General features: G+C 42.4%; 1 pseudogene; it reads right to left on the bottom strand.

Annotated features, from left to right (window-relative positions):
- Window positions 1-3,313: 3,313 nt before the first annotated feature.
- On the bottom strand, window positions 3,314-15,600 carry LOC147978827 (uncharacterized; annotated as a pseudogene).

Genomic DNA, 15,600 nt, shown 5'->3' with positions numbered 1-15,600 from the left:
CCGCGGCGGGCGGGAAGACCGGCAAGTCTGACAGGCCGTACTGCAAGATTCACTGCACTAAGGGTCATGATCTCTAGGAGTGCCGGCAAGTTGAACAATTCACCGAAAAACAGAAAGTTGAATATGAAAAGCGCGACAAGGAGAAGGGCCAGGATGGTGCAAGTGGGTCTAGCAAGACGGGCAACGATGGCCGAGGAGGGCGCCGCGACAAGGCCAAACAACAGAGGGAGAAGCCTGAAGGAAATATGCCCTAGAGGCAATAATAAAGTTGTTATTTTATATTTACTTATATCATGATAAATGTTCATTATTCATGCTAGAATTGTATTAACCGGAAACTTGATACATGTGTGGATACATACACAATACACCGTGTCCCTAGTAAGCCTCTACTAGACTAGCTCGTTAATCAAAGATGGTTAAGTTTCCTAACCATAGACATGTGTTGTCATTTGATGAACGAGATCACATCATTAGGAGAATGATGTGATGGACAAGACCCATCCGTTAGCTTATTGATCGTTCAATTTTATTAATACTGCTTTCTTCATGTCAAATACATATTCCTTTGACTATGAGATTATGCAACTCCCGGATACCGGAGGAATACCTTGTGTGCTATCAAACGTCACAACGTAACTGGGTGATTATAAAGATGCTCTACAGGTATCTCCGAAGGTGTTTGTTGGGTTGGCATAGATCGAGATTAGGATTTGTCACTCCGAGTATCCGAGAGGTATCTCTGGGCCCTCTCGGTAATACACATCATAAGAAGCCTTGCAAGCAATATGACTAATGAGTTAATTGTGGGATGATATATTACGGAACGAGTAAAGAGACTTGCCGGTAACAAGATTGAACTAGGTATGAAGATACCGACAATCGAATCTCGGGCAAGTAACATACCGATGACAAAGGGAATAACGTATGTTGTCATTACGGTTCGACCGATAAAGATCTTCGTAGAATATGTAGGATCCAATATGAGCATACAGGTTCCGCTATTGGTTATTGACCGGAGAGGTGTCTCGGTCATGTCTACATAGTTCTCGAACCCGTAGGGTCCCCACGCTTAATGTTCGATGACGATTCTGTATTATATGAGTTATGTGATTTGGTGATGAATGTTGTTCGGAGTCCCGGATGAGATCACGGACATGACGAGGAGTATTTAAATGGTCGAGAGGTAAAGATTGATATATAGGACGACAGTGTTCGGACACCGGAAGTGTTCTGGAGGGTACTAGGTATATATCGGATCACCGGAAGGGGTCCCGGGCACCCCCGACATAGGTATGGGCTTAATGGTCCAAGGAGGGGACAGACCAGCCAACAAGGGGCTGTTGCGCCCCTGCCCTGGCTGGCCATCCCAAGGGTAAGGAAAGGGGAAGGGGGAAACCCCTCTTGCCTTTCCCTCCTCAAGGGAGAAAGGAAAAGGGGGGCGCCTGCCTCCCCTGCCTTTCCCCCGCACACACATATGGCGAGGAGGGGGGGCACAGGTTTGGGAGGGTGCCCAAGTAGGATTCCTCCTACTTGGGGCGCCCCCTTGGCTGCTCCCTCTCCCTCCATCTATATATATGAGGGGGAGGCGCCTAGAGCACAACAACATCTGTTAGCCCTGTGCGGCGCCCCCCTCCACAGATTACACCCTCGGTCATATTCTCACGGTGCTTAGACGAAGCCCTGCGCGGATCACTTCACCATCACCGTCACCACACCCTCGTGCTGATGGAACTCATCTACTTCCTCGACACTTTGCTGGATCAAGAGTTCGAGGGACGTCATCGAGCTGAATGTGTGCAGAACTCGGAGGTGTCGTACGTTCAGTGCTTGATCGGTTGGAACGAGAAGTTCGACTACATCAACCGCGTGGTCAAACGCTTCTGCTTTCGGTCTATGCACTACTAGAAATCCCCATATTTTCGACGGTTACATCTAATAGCCGACGGTCCGTCGGTCATTACAGTAATAACCTACGGGGGAGGCAATGACCGACAGTTATTGGCAACTCACGGGTATGACCACTAATAACCAACGGTGTCCTAAATTGTTCGACGGGGAAAACCCAACTCTCGGTTATCCAACCCAATGCCCGACAGTTCATTGTAATATCCCACGGTTTTGGCTATACCCATGGAGATTACATGTAATACCCGACGATGAAATTTAATAGCCGAAGGTTAAAACAAAACTCTCAGCTATAAGTATAAATGACCGACGGTGCATAAGTCACTCTCGCCTATTAGATTAAATACCCGGTGGGGTATTCAATAACCGACGGTTGAATTTAGCCCTCGGTGATATGTTTCAATAGACGACTTCAATAAACATGTGGAACAACCAATAGTTTTATTCCAGAAAATTTTAATAAAAGTAAACTTCCAAAATTTTATTTCTAGCATTGATGTTGTAAGTGCATGATATGTTATTTTTCTTTAATAGGGTGGGAAACAATTTGGTCCAAAAAATACAAATATGATGGTTTAAAAAAATGACTTGTTTGAAAGAATGTGCACTTACACAAAGTATCAAGAGGAAAGAGGCCCAATCCCTTATCTGATCTCACTACTAGATATTTCATTATAACCGAGGGTCCAATCACCGTCGGATATTTTTGATCACCGTCAACTATTACTAAAACCGACGGTACACCGTCGGCAATCTCCCGTTGGCCTTGCTTCATCGGCCATTACAGTAATTGCCGACGGTACGGTCGGGTAATATTGTCGCCTACGGTAGTTAGCCGACGGGGACCCGTCGGGCATGTTGTTGTGACCTGCTGGCTCATCTTAAACTAACGACATTTATAGCTGACGGTTCCTCATTGGGCATATACTCTCCGATGGGTATTGCTTCCCGTCGGTTTTCAGAATAGTCGACGGTACATTTGACCTGCCGGGCCTAGTTATAGCCATGAGGAGAAACAAATCGTCAGCTCATTATATGATCTGCAGTGCATACAACCCTTCAGGAAACTTGTTAGTCAAGGGTGAGCGAACACCGTCAATTTATAAATTCACCAACAGTTTGAAGTCCCCATTGGCATTCTGTGTAACCGAGACAATTGTTCTACCATAGGGCATTACTCGCCCCTTAGATATTTCTTTCACCAAGGGGTGTTTCACACGATAGTAATGACTCAGAATATTGGCATTTCAAATGCATATCATACACAAGCACAGGTATTGAGTTGCATCCAAATTGCATTAACCATAATTATTAAATGCCGAATGTAGAACAAAATAGTAATTGATAGGTCACATTTTGCATAAGATAAATTGTTCAGACAAATTTGTCCATAAGATAAAGTGTTTCAAATATCTAACATAACTTCATTTTGGCATGACTTAAAGATCATTAGATTTTTATAGCCAATCACCATCGCCATTGGCATAGTCATTATATCCCTCATCTCCACAGTCATTATATCCCTCATCGCCATAGTTATCATATTGCTCATCATCGACAGACCACCCTCGCCATAGTTATCATATACCTCATTGCCATAGTAGTCACCCTCATCATCATTCCCATGACTCATACTGCCTCCATTCCTGCTTCCCATTCCCTATGTAATGACAAGACTATTTGTCAGTATAATGTAGCTGAAATGTAAGTGACCTACAAGGACCAAACCTAATTTTTCTAATTGACAAGTTAGCTGCTACTCCCTCTGTTCCAAATTACTCGTCGCAGAAATGGATGTATCTAGAACTAAAATACATCTAGATATATCCATACCTGCGACAAGTAATTCGGAGCGGAGGGAGTAGCTGCTATTTTAACAATATGATTATCTAACAATATGATTGCCTATTCACCTTTTGATTCTTCAAATGAAATTTTCAAAGGAAACATGAATTAGCAGGAACACATATTCCATACACATACTCCAAGTACAGTGCATATCTATCTGCAACCCCACTATCAGCAGTGTTTACATTTTGCAATCACATGACACAGCCAAACGAGTAAACTAATAGAACACTATTGGCTAGTTTGGGAATATAGTAAACTAATTAAGAACGACATGTACAAAAATAGGTTACTATAAATTTCCATTCAAATAGTTTTAATGGCAAAAGCTCACCTAAAATTTACACCAACAATATTTTAGATTACACTGCTCATACAGTTCCTAGCATGGAGCTAATTGGAATCCCGAAACTAGCAATTTAGAGTGATCATGAGTGTGTATGGCCGAGCTTTAAGAGATAGCAAGCATCAGTTTAGCTCCCAGTAATAACTTCGTAAAGTACATTTGTAGAGATGTGCATGTGAACTTGTTTCAAACAACAGTCAAAAGCATATACTAGCAGCATGTGTCCCAAGGTGAACTAATCCTTGCATGTATATGTATTATAATTGAAATGCATATGTACAGAGGCTTCACCAAACATGGTTCGACAATGCTTAGCTAAAAAGGAAGAGCATTCATAAGAAAAATATTCCAGGTGGATAGCCTAAAGTCTTCAATGCCTACTAATTCTTTCCCTGCGACCTGAATAAATTATATATGAAGTACAAATAAACTATTGTTCATACTATTATATGTTTGCCTATTGATGATTTTCGAATTAACATGGTTAACTTTATCTAGTTACGCACATAAGAAATAATAGCAAATTAAGATATGCGAGTAAACAAGGCATATGTACAGAGAAACAATCATGGCAACTGTAGGCTATCAAGTTTGGTCTTCACATCATTTTTTTCTTATAGAAGTGCAGATAAACTTGTTCTATCAACCATCAAGTATTTACATGTAGCAGTAGTAATTTCTCTTGGGTGATATAATCCTTTAGAGGAATGCGTTGATATAGTTAACCATGCATTTCTTTTCATAAATATGTAATTAAAGCATATGAAGGATCTTCCTCTGCCACTACTTTCAATGGCCCAAAATCATGCACCTGACTTGCACACACAAAATATTTCTTGATATATGGTCTAAATGTGCTAATACATATGCAAAGAGAAACACAAAAATAATAGAACAAGGAGAGGTCATCCCTAGACATGCAGGCACGACGATAATGAACTAACCTTTTCGGTTTCGTGGTGAGGCACATCACCTTGTCCCCTTTGAAATCTGCCTTCAGAATATGATGGGGACTATGTATCATACACAAAAGAAACATTACATAATGGTTCAATTGCTGCAACCCTACCATTGATATGGGTATAACTTACAAAGTCATCTGCTGCAACCCTACCATTGAAATGGGTATAACTTACAAAGTCATCTGCTGCTGATTGGATTATGCCATCAAAGTCGAGTCCCCCTTTCTCAGCCAAAGACAATAAACATCACAAGTCAGCACAACCCTATTCACTCAGACTCCAATTTATAAGAGAAGACCAGATTACCTGAACAACAAGCTCAATCCCTCTAAGATGCTTGATCTCCCGCTACAAATGTTTATTTTCTCTTTCTAGACGGTCCTCCCTAGCAGACCGCACCGGTTGCGAGGTAATCGCCCTGTTAGACTTAAACTTCGCCTTCTCTGCTTTTCTAAACAACTCATTAGCAATTCCCAGCCTGCCATGTGTCATTATACCTACTGCTTGTAGATGATTTGTCCATCCAAATCTGGGTGCTCCTCTTCCCAATTTTCTCCATGGGCATTTGTCATTGCCTTATCAAAATCCTCCTTTTCAAATTAAAAATTAATGGTAAAATACAGTGTTATGCACATAGTTCTCATCATGATTATAATGAAGTAAGTCGCAATCTTTTACTAACCCAACGATCATCAGTTCTTTCACTGCGTATCTGCTCTTCATCAGTCCCTCGATGCAATTTGTGTGTGTGAAGCCAAGCACCGAAAATTCCAGGGTCTTTTCGGTTTTGAGTTTCTGCATTTCAAAAGTCTGACACATCATCCAATGTAAATGAAACTTTCTTATTCAATACTAAGTAGAAAGATGTTTGAGGAAAATAGTACCAGAAATTGACGTGTGGCGATAACATCTCTCGCACCACTGCAATGGAAGACCGTGTCCCCATTAGCAAGTCTGTTCCTCTTGTTGGTTAAACATAACCCTCTCAATTCAGCACTACTCCAGTGCTCACATTGTAGATGCCAACCAACGTCTGTACCGAAGTCAACTCTCTTTGCAGAAATTAAAGCTTCCTTAGTTGGCCAGCGGTTAACATCCTCATCCACTTTTGTTAGTTATGTAGGCAATTGTCCCTCTTATTTAATCTTTTGATGGTTGCCGCCTTTTCCTCATGTAGCATCTGCTTCACTTTCCTAGTTAGGTTCTCCTCCAAATCACCATCTGCCTTCTCTTGCTCTGATTGGTCACACTTGAAATGCCACTGCAAAAAACAATCCCAATTTTTTTGTTAGTTACTTGTGCATTTTTGGAAATGAGCATATGCATAATCATCAAAGCTTCCAACACTTCATAGATAAACCAAGTAGATTTGTCATGGTTGTGACCAAATAAAGAATTGTAACTACCACCCACCCACCAGTTTTAGACTTATTATTTCTAACATGAACCCAATGTTGCACAAGTGTGTGGTCAGGACATCCCTTGTGCACTTATAACGGCAAAAGCACTTGCTGCAAGGACAATGGGATTCCATGTCTACTGCAGCATCATGCAATGAGAATGCATGATCTAGAAAATTATCGACTCCATGTTGCCAAGCTTCACTGATCAACTTCCCTCATCTCTCTTTTTGTACATCCAACTACGGTTGGCATCTACATTGCTACAAAAATGTAGAACCAGTTGGGTTTTATACATTAGTTATATATGGAAGCGGGAGGTATAGTATAAGCATTGGATTTAATCATGAATGTAAAGTGTAATATACATTAATTATATTTTAATAGCGAGAAACATCAATCAAACAATTTTATATCTGTCCTACATTGACCATAACTAACAAGATGGTCATTAGGAGCTCTATCCAAATAAGCTAACTAATGTTCAAGTTTACTAATACCTATTTCAACTTTCTGAACTAGAAACTGAGGGAACTGTTCAGGTTATTCATGGCCATCAGAAGCACATACTAGTTGGAGATAAGTTACTTTTTCATGTAGTGTACCATATAATTGTGGTATGAATCAGAAAGAAAGTGAAGTCATATGATAGATTCATAGTTTAATTAACTGAACAAAAAATTACCTACTGCAGTACCAAGCGAGTTGTACCAAAAACGGGTGAAAGCACCTTAAAGTTGCTACTGTAGTAAACACATAAAACATAACCTTTATGTGAGCATACCAGCTAAATCCTAGATTTAAGGTTCTACAAATATTCTCTCCGCTTCTTACAAAATTAGTTCACGACTAACATATTTTAGAAAGAAACAAAAAAACAAGATCAACTCCTATACCAAGAAAACATGCCAAACTAAAGTTATGAACTGCCAATAAATCATTACTGATGGATCGTCCAGCAAAGAAATTGCAATGTAGAAATAATGTACAATCAGCACAATCACGCAAGACAGAATTTAAGAAAAGTACTTAAGGGGTGTGTGACAGAGACAAGGAGAGAGGGGAATGGGGAGGGAGAAGAGAATGATACCGTGGCACCCCATTGTGATCGCCGCATGCCGATTGATCGGCCATTGCAAAGGAAGCAGAGGAACTCCTGAGTCCTGACCACACGTCCGAGTGGAAGTAGAGGGACACCGGGCACCCCTCGAGCTAAATTGGTTTGGAGAATGAGGACGTGTTTGCTTTCAAAGAGGATCAGGAGACTATGGCGGTTAGTTTAGGACCTGATTTGGTGCGTGGTGCATAGGCGCGTGAGAATTTTTTGGTGAGCGCGCCAATAAATCAGCGCCAGATCGCCAAATAATTCGGTAACATGAGTCCACGGCTGCGAGAGGGGCACTACCCACTACGCGAGAAACGTGAAAAAGTAGATAACCACGAGGCCTCCTCAACGGATTCAACAGAATCACGAGAATGTTTGGCCGTGGACAACAAACTCGATTATATTATCCCACGCAAACCACGGTGCATATCTCATTATCTCTACATCACACACTCATGTTAATGTTGCAACAAATTGTCTCTGTTGTACGTGCTAATTAACCAATTGACCAAACAATCCAGTCTCCACATTTATTTGTGTCAAAATTTCCTCAATTTCAGTTTCAGAAAAATAAATCCCAAATTGCCCACTTTACTGTACTGACCCGAAGAGATTAGCATGGCTAGGTCATGGGCCGCCCAGACGGTGTCGAAGAAGTCGCCGTGCTTGCAGGAGGCAGGGTCGGACTGGACGCGGCGGCGAGGTAGTGGAGGTAGCTCCGGGGCCGCCAGTCCTCGTCCGTCTTCTCTGCCAGGAAAGAGGCGTAATCCCTTACATAAATTCAATAGGCATTTATTTAACTCTTTTAACTAATGTTTTAATTACTTTATTGCATTTAAATATTTTATAAAAATGTGGTTTCTTCACCCTAATCACCTATGCATCAACTGGCACATCCCGAACATTTTGGTTTTAATATTAGAAAACTTTTCAGGTTTGCCTTTATTTTGAATTTGAATTTGAATCGGTTTCAAACTAACGCGAGATTAGAAACAGTAATCGAGGTGATGTGACAACAATAGCAGAGGTTACTATAGCTTGATTATCCGGGCATCACAATTCTCCTTCACTATAAGAAATCTCGTCCCGAGATTTAAGGGGTGTAGTAAGGGGGAAAGATCTGGTTATGAAATTCTAACGAATCTTCTCAGTCTTGGTTGCTCTTCTCGAAGAGATCGATCCATTTCATTGATGTCATCATTTCGTTGGTTTAGGTCATCATGATGAAGTCGGCATCCTTTCTTCGAGAAGTCCATCGTACTTACGAAGGAATAAAGGGTGGGTATTTCGGGGGAACGGACCTCTGCAAGGTTGACTATCTAGTCGATAACATCGGGGAAGGTGGAGGAAAGTAACTCTCGAATTGAAACTTTAAGAAAATATCGAGAGCAAAGTAAGGAGGTATCATGGGAAGTTTCGAGCGGGCAGGCAATCGTTCAATGCCTGAAACAGGGCGTGAAAGGGGTTCCAAGCAACGGGAATAAGTATTGTGTATGATACCAGAATTGATGATCTCTTGGAAGGTGGCTCAGGAATTACATATGAGGCCACGCGCGAGGAAAAACCTTGAACAGGGGGTGTACAGGAGAGTCAGGTTTCAATCCTGTGGAACTATGGGTTATGGGCCCACCATGTGGGTTAAAAGTAAAAAGGGCGGTGATATTTTGCACAGTCATGATAACAAGGCATGTCAGAGGATAGCCTGTCAGTTATGTCGGCAACAATGTCGGTACCAAGGGCGAGGGACGAAGAGAACCATTGTCCTGCTCGTTGAACGAGGCGGACCAATAGGCAAGGTTCTTGTCCATCGGGGGTTACCGAAATGTCATCAACAATAGTAACAGGGTCTTACCGACAGAGTTGTACACCAAGGTGTTTACATAAGCGGAGAATTATTACTGCTTAGATCGTATAGATCACAAGAAATGTTAAACCAAACAATGGAAAGGAAAAAATTGGTTACCAGATTAAACAGAACAATGGAAAATAAAATGTGTTTAAACACATATTTCAGGGGTATATCCTTCCCAAGGACAAGCAGAGCATGATATCCATGACAGGATATAATGTAGAAAACTCTTTAGGTAGGGGAGAGAAATTTCATGACATTACCCACACGACGGTGTTTGGATAATTGAGCAAGACACATTTAGCATTGGGCTTCAAATGTTCTTGTTGAAAATCGGAGTACCACAGAAATGCTTCGAGATAACATTGACATGGTCTTCAAGCAACGATCGAACTTGGATACACAAAGGATTCATCAGGAACAACATATAGAATAAGTCTTACGATCTCCTCATGGAAGAAGGGTTAACCTTGCTAAATAGGAAACTATGACAATAGGTCCTCCGGCCAGGTGTGCTAGGCATAACATCACCTTACCTGGTCATATATAAAGACCGATGTTTATAACTTTTGGACATATGTTCCAACCATCATATCTGATCAAGATTCAGATCTGATTGGTGTTAGGATACCTCAGACTCAGGATGCCTGAGGAGAAAAGGGTGCGACACAAATTGACGAGATGACATTGTAGATTCTTGGGAAACGAACTAGGGAAGCGAGTTCCGAAACAAGAGTTCATTATTAAACCAAGGAGAGGATGAGGAGGTGGCTGATGGACTTAGCGCTAAGTCATTGAGATTTCCAACAAGATGGATTTCCTCAATTATATGAACCAGGAGATAACATTTGTCAGATCAAATGATATAATGATGTATGTTTGAGAAAAACATACACAATTAGCATTGGTTGAAGGGCACAACCGAAATACGGGCTTAGGTAGCATGACCAATGTCAGAATGGTAATTCGATAACCAATGGTCTCAGATTGGAATGTCAACCATTAACTTCAAAGTAATAGGCTTGCTAGAAGTTCTGAATTCACACGTCATAGTTCAATTGACGGTTTTCCGGTTAGAAACAACACGCGGACCAAGGAGCGAATGGATATGGCAAGGAGTTTCACTTGTATCAAGAATACTTAAGAGGTGGAAAAATTCTCACGACATTCTTGACATAAAAGATGGTAATACTCCAAGGTAAAGAACTAATGCTGGATAGCAAGGATCTCAAGGCATATCATGAAACACGAACAAGTTTGCGTTGAACGGAAGGCAATAAAGTGGTCGATGGTAACACAAATCATCGAGGGAAAGGATGGTACTTCTCATCATGAATTCAATTGATATCTTGGAAGGGGTTAAAATGTTGATGATGATCACGACACACTTGCCGAGGGGTTTCATGAGGATATAATCGATCATCGATGACATCAAGCAAAGGAAGGGTGAAGCGAAAGTTATCAGAACCATGGGTATGAAACAAACTCGAAATCAAGTCTGTTATTCAAGGAGAAATGATATGACAAGGAAGATCGACGTAAGATTAGCTCACTGTTGAAATTTGTGCTCCGTGAAGAAGGACCAGGTAGCACAGTTAAAAATTATCCCAATAATGGTATAGCCGATCAGGCTAGGAATGACTTGAAGGATTAATAAACTCATGAACAATGAAGGTTGCTTAGAGTTATTGAATCGAAGTGAAGAATTGATTCACTTATAGGTGTCCTTGAGTGTCTATCAACTCAGAACCCGGGGGTTAATTGGAATCAGTGAGAATTAATCCTTGAAGAACTCATAAGAAGTAATATGGTTATGTGATATTATCGAGATACCACGGGGTAATACTCGAAGGTAGATCACAATAGAGGTTGCGGAGAGGTATTTATGTGCAGAAGACAAGTACTTTAACTTGTCCGAGGAATGGAATCAAAGAGAAATTACGGTCAGAACCACGATTGCAAAGGATCAATTCACAGATTCAGATGATATTTCATCAAGGCAATAGTTATTATCACAAGAAACTTCCATGATAGGATCTACACCGTGTCCATGGGCATGAACACAAAGTTCAAGGTCGACTCCCACTTCTCCAATGCACAACCTTTCATTCACTTCTCGCTTTCGATGAAGTTGTAGTGTTGAAATATTATCTGGCAAAACACCAGAAGAGTATGACTCGTGGAAGCTCTCGGGTGCATATGGTTAGGGAAGGTATAGGTTCAACCCATAGGGGCATTTTAGGAACATATACCACAAACTTCAGGAGCAAATAACTCAAGATCGGAAGTAGAGCATGGTTGACAAAGCAGAAGATACAGATTGTCAAAAGACATTATGTATCATGGGAATAACTCACAAGAATTTTTTGTGAAGGATACTAACGGATAATAACCCAGCAATGGGCCTGGGGGTCCACAACGGAGCTGATGTGAGTATCGGTACTCAATAAGGGAAAGAAAGAATGCAAATGCATCGGATTATAGAACATCTGAATAATTCGATGCTTAGATAACAAGGGAATTATGATTTCTAAAATGAAGAATCAGAAGCAAATGCTCTGATCAAAGATGGATAGTCGAATAGACATAGGGAGTACAATCGATGACAAATTGATTGGTCGAGAACTAGCTCATGTCCGGAGTGACGTCTGAGCCGAAGGGAGTCTAATTGCTTGATGATTGCGAGCATCTGCAAACATGTCGAATTAATGTACTCAAAATAATAGTGACAAAGGGTGCCGATAAGATTACTAAACTTATGGGGTTAACCATAATGCAAGCAAGCAAGAATTTCAAGAACAATAGGCTGTTGAAGATTTTTACAAGAACGAATGGTATTATGAAGACTTTTGTGAAGTACATGAATCAACTGAGTATGAGTGGATACTCGATAGGTGCACAAAATTATTCGCAGGGGTATTCAGGTGACAAGGAACTGCAAGGCAGTAAGCTCAAAGGATTCTCGGAACAATAGAGTATTTCGGGGTATCTTGTAATAATAAGATCATCGGGAATGATTGTATGAGTGACAAGTCTACGGGGTCATCCGCAGGGGGTTTATCGATGAAAGGGAATTGCAAAAGCGATGGTACAAAGTCTCGAGAGAACATTGTAGAGTAACTTCAGAGTCTTCTGGTGCCGCAGGCGATCATCTGTAACAAGGGGCTCTCCGGGTGGATGTGATCACGAGATCCTAATGTTAGATTTAGCAAAATTCATTTAACCCAAATAGAAGAGAGATTAGAGTCCCATAGTAAAGATCGAGGAGTAAAAGATCCTAATACCACCCAAATGGCGACGTGGGCCCATGAGACACACAGCCATGTTAGTAAAAGTTTTGCAATGTCTAGACTCGACTTCGGGCAAGGAGTGTGGAAGGGGGATTCCTACAGGCAGTTGGCTCTGATACTAACTTGTGACGCCCCCGATTTGACCATACACTAATCATACAAGCAAACGTGTACGATCAAGATCAGGGACTCATGGGAAGTTATCACAACACAACTCTACAAATAAAATAAGTCATACAAGCATCATATTACAAGCCAGGGGCCTCGAGGGCTCGAATACAAGAGCTCGATCATAGACGAGTCAGCGGAAGCAACAATATCTGAGCGCAGACATAAGTTAAACAAGTTTGCCTTAAGAAGGCTAGCACAAACTGGGGTACAAATCGAAAGAGGCGCATGCCTCCTGCCTGGGATCCTCCTAAACTACTCCTGGTCGTCATCAGCGCCTGCACGTAGTAGTAGGCACCTCCAGTGTAGTAGGAGTCATCGTCAACAGTGGCGTCTGGCTCCTGGGCTCCATTGTTTGGTCGCAGCAATCGGGTATAGAAAGGGGGAAAAGGGGGAGCAAAGAAACCGTGAGTACTCATGCGAAGTGCTCGCAATCAAGGAGCTACACTACATATGTATGCATTGGTATCAAATGGAAAAGGGGTAACATATATGGACTGAACTGCAGAAAGCCGGAATAAGAGGGGGATAGCTAATCCTATCAAAGACTACGCTTCTGGTAACCTCCATCTTGCAGCAGAAGAAGAGAGTAGATGGTAAGTTCACCAAGTAACATCGCATGGCATAATCCTAACCGACGATCCTCCCCTCGTCGCCCTGTGAGAGAGTGACCACCGGTTGTATCTGGCACTTGGAAGGGTGTGTTTTATGAAGTATCCAGTTCTAGTTGTCATAAGGTCAAGGTACAACTCCAAGTCGTCCTATTACCGAAGATCACGACTATTCGAATAGATTAACTTCCCTGCAGGGGTGCACCACATTTCCCAACACGCTCGACCCTCTTTGTCCGGACACACTTTTCTGGGTCATGCCCGGCCTCGGAAGATCAACACGTCGCAGCCCTACCTAGGCACAACAGAGAGGTCAGCACACCGGTCTAAATCCTATGGCGCAGGGGTCTGGGCCCATCGCCCATTGCACACCTGCATGTTGTGTACGCGGCCGGTGAGCAGACCTAGCCTCCCTTATACAAGAGCAGGCGTTCCCATCGAACCCGGCACGCGCCGCTCAGTCGCTGACGTCACGAAGGCTTCGGCTGATACCACGACGTCGAGTGCCCATAACTGTTCCCACGTAGTTGGTTAGTGCGTATAGGCCAGTAGCTAGACTCAGATCAAATACCCAGATCTCGTTAAGCGTGTTATTTTGAAGTAATCGCGAATGCCGACCAAGGCCAGGCCCACCTCTCACCTAGGTGGTCTCCGGCTGCCCTGTCGCTCCGCCTCAAAGTAACAGTCAGGGGCCGTTGGGAACCTAGGCCCACCACTACCTGGGTGGAACCACCTGCCCCTCCAGCCCCCAACATCGGAATCACTTGCGGGTACTCAACGAGCCGACCCGACTTTAGTCATAACATGTATAGTATGTATGTATAGTAAATACCCGTGATCAACACCCGACGTGATCACGACCCGATAGTATAGCATGGCAGACAAACAAGAATGTAGGGCCACTGATGATAAACTAGCATCCTATACTAAGCATTTAGGATTGCAGGTAAGGTATCAATAGCTATAGCAACAATGACAGGCTATGCATTAGGATAGGCTTAACGGAAAGCAGTAACATGCTACACCACTCTAATGCAAGTAGTAGAGAGAAGAGTAGGCGATATCTGGTGATCAGGGGGGGGGGCTTGCCTGGTTGCTCTGGCAAGAAAGAGGGGTCGTCAACAACGTAGTCGATCAGGGCACCAGCAGCGGCGTCAATCTCGTAGTCTATCGGAGAGAAGAGAGGGAAGAAACAATGAATATAATGCAAACAGATGCATAGCGATGCATGACATGACAAGTAGCGGTGTTAGGGGTGCCCTAACGCAGTATGAGGTGGTACCGGTGAAGGGGGGAAACATCCAGGAAAATATCCCCGGTGTTTTGCCTTTTCGGACAGATGAATTGGAGGAGGAAAGTTGCGTGTTCGCTATGCTAGGGATACATGGCGGACGAACGGGCTGCGTATCCGGATTCGTCTCGTCGTTCTGAGCAACTTTCATGTATAGAGTTTTTCCATCCGAGCTACGGTTTATTTTATATTGATTTTAAAAGATTTAAATCATTTTTAGCATTTATCTAATTATTTTAATTCAAAAATGGATTTATGACATCAGCATGATGTCATGTTGATGTCAGCAGTCAACAGAGGTTAACTGGTCAACCTGACGTGTGGGTCCCACCGATCAATGACACATTTTAATTAAACATATTAATTAACCTATTTAGGATTAATTAGGGGTGGGCCCCGCTGTCATTGGTTGATTAATTAACTAATAGTAGTTAGTTTAATTAGTTATTAGATTAATCTAATTATGATTAATTAGTTTAATTAATTGTTTAGTTTAATTAATCAAAATTAATTAAGTTAATTAATTCTTTAATTAATCATTTAATTAATTAATTAATAATTATTATAATTATTTATTTTTAATTAATTTTTTTTTGTAAACGTTCTGGGGCTGGGCCCATTCGGCCAGTGGCCCAAGGCCATTGCGGGCGTGTGGGCGCTAGCGGTGCGGTTACGGGCGCACCCGTGCAGGGCCGAACTCGACCGGGGAGGCGAGGCGAGGCCACCGGGGCGTGGTGGGCGCTTGGTCGGCGTGGGCGCCGGCCACCGGAAGCGGACCCGGGCGACGAGCGCCTGCCCGTCTGGCAGGGCGCTATGGGGCAT

This window comes from Triticum urartu, chromosome 3A (genome assembly GCF_056163025.1).
Source record: "Triticum urartu cultivar PI428250 chromosome 3A, HENAU_Tu73, whole genome shotgun sequence".
Lineage (NCBI taxonomy): Eukaryota > Viridiplantae > Streptophyta > Magnoliopsida > Poales > Poaceae > Triticum > Triticum urartu.
The sequence above is the reverse complement of the archived record's forward strand: the minus strand, read 5'-3'. Positions and strand labels throughout refer to the sequence as shown.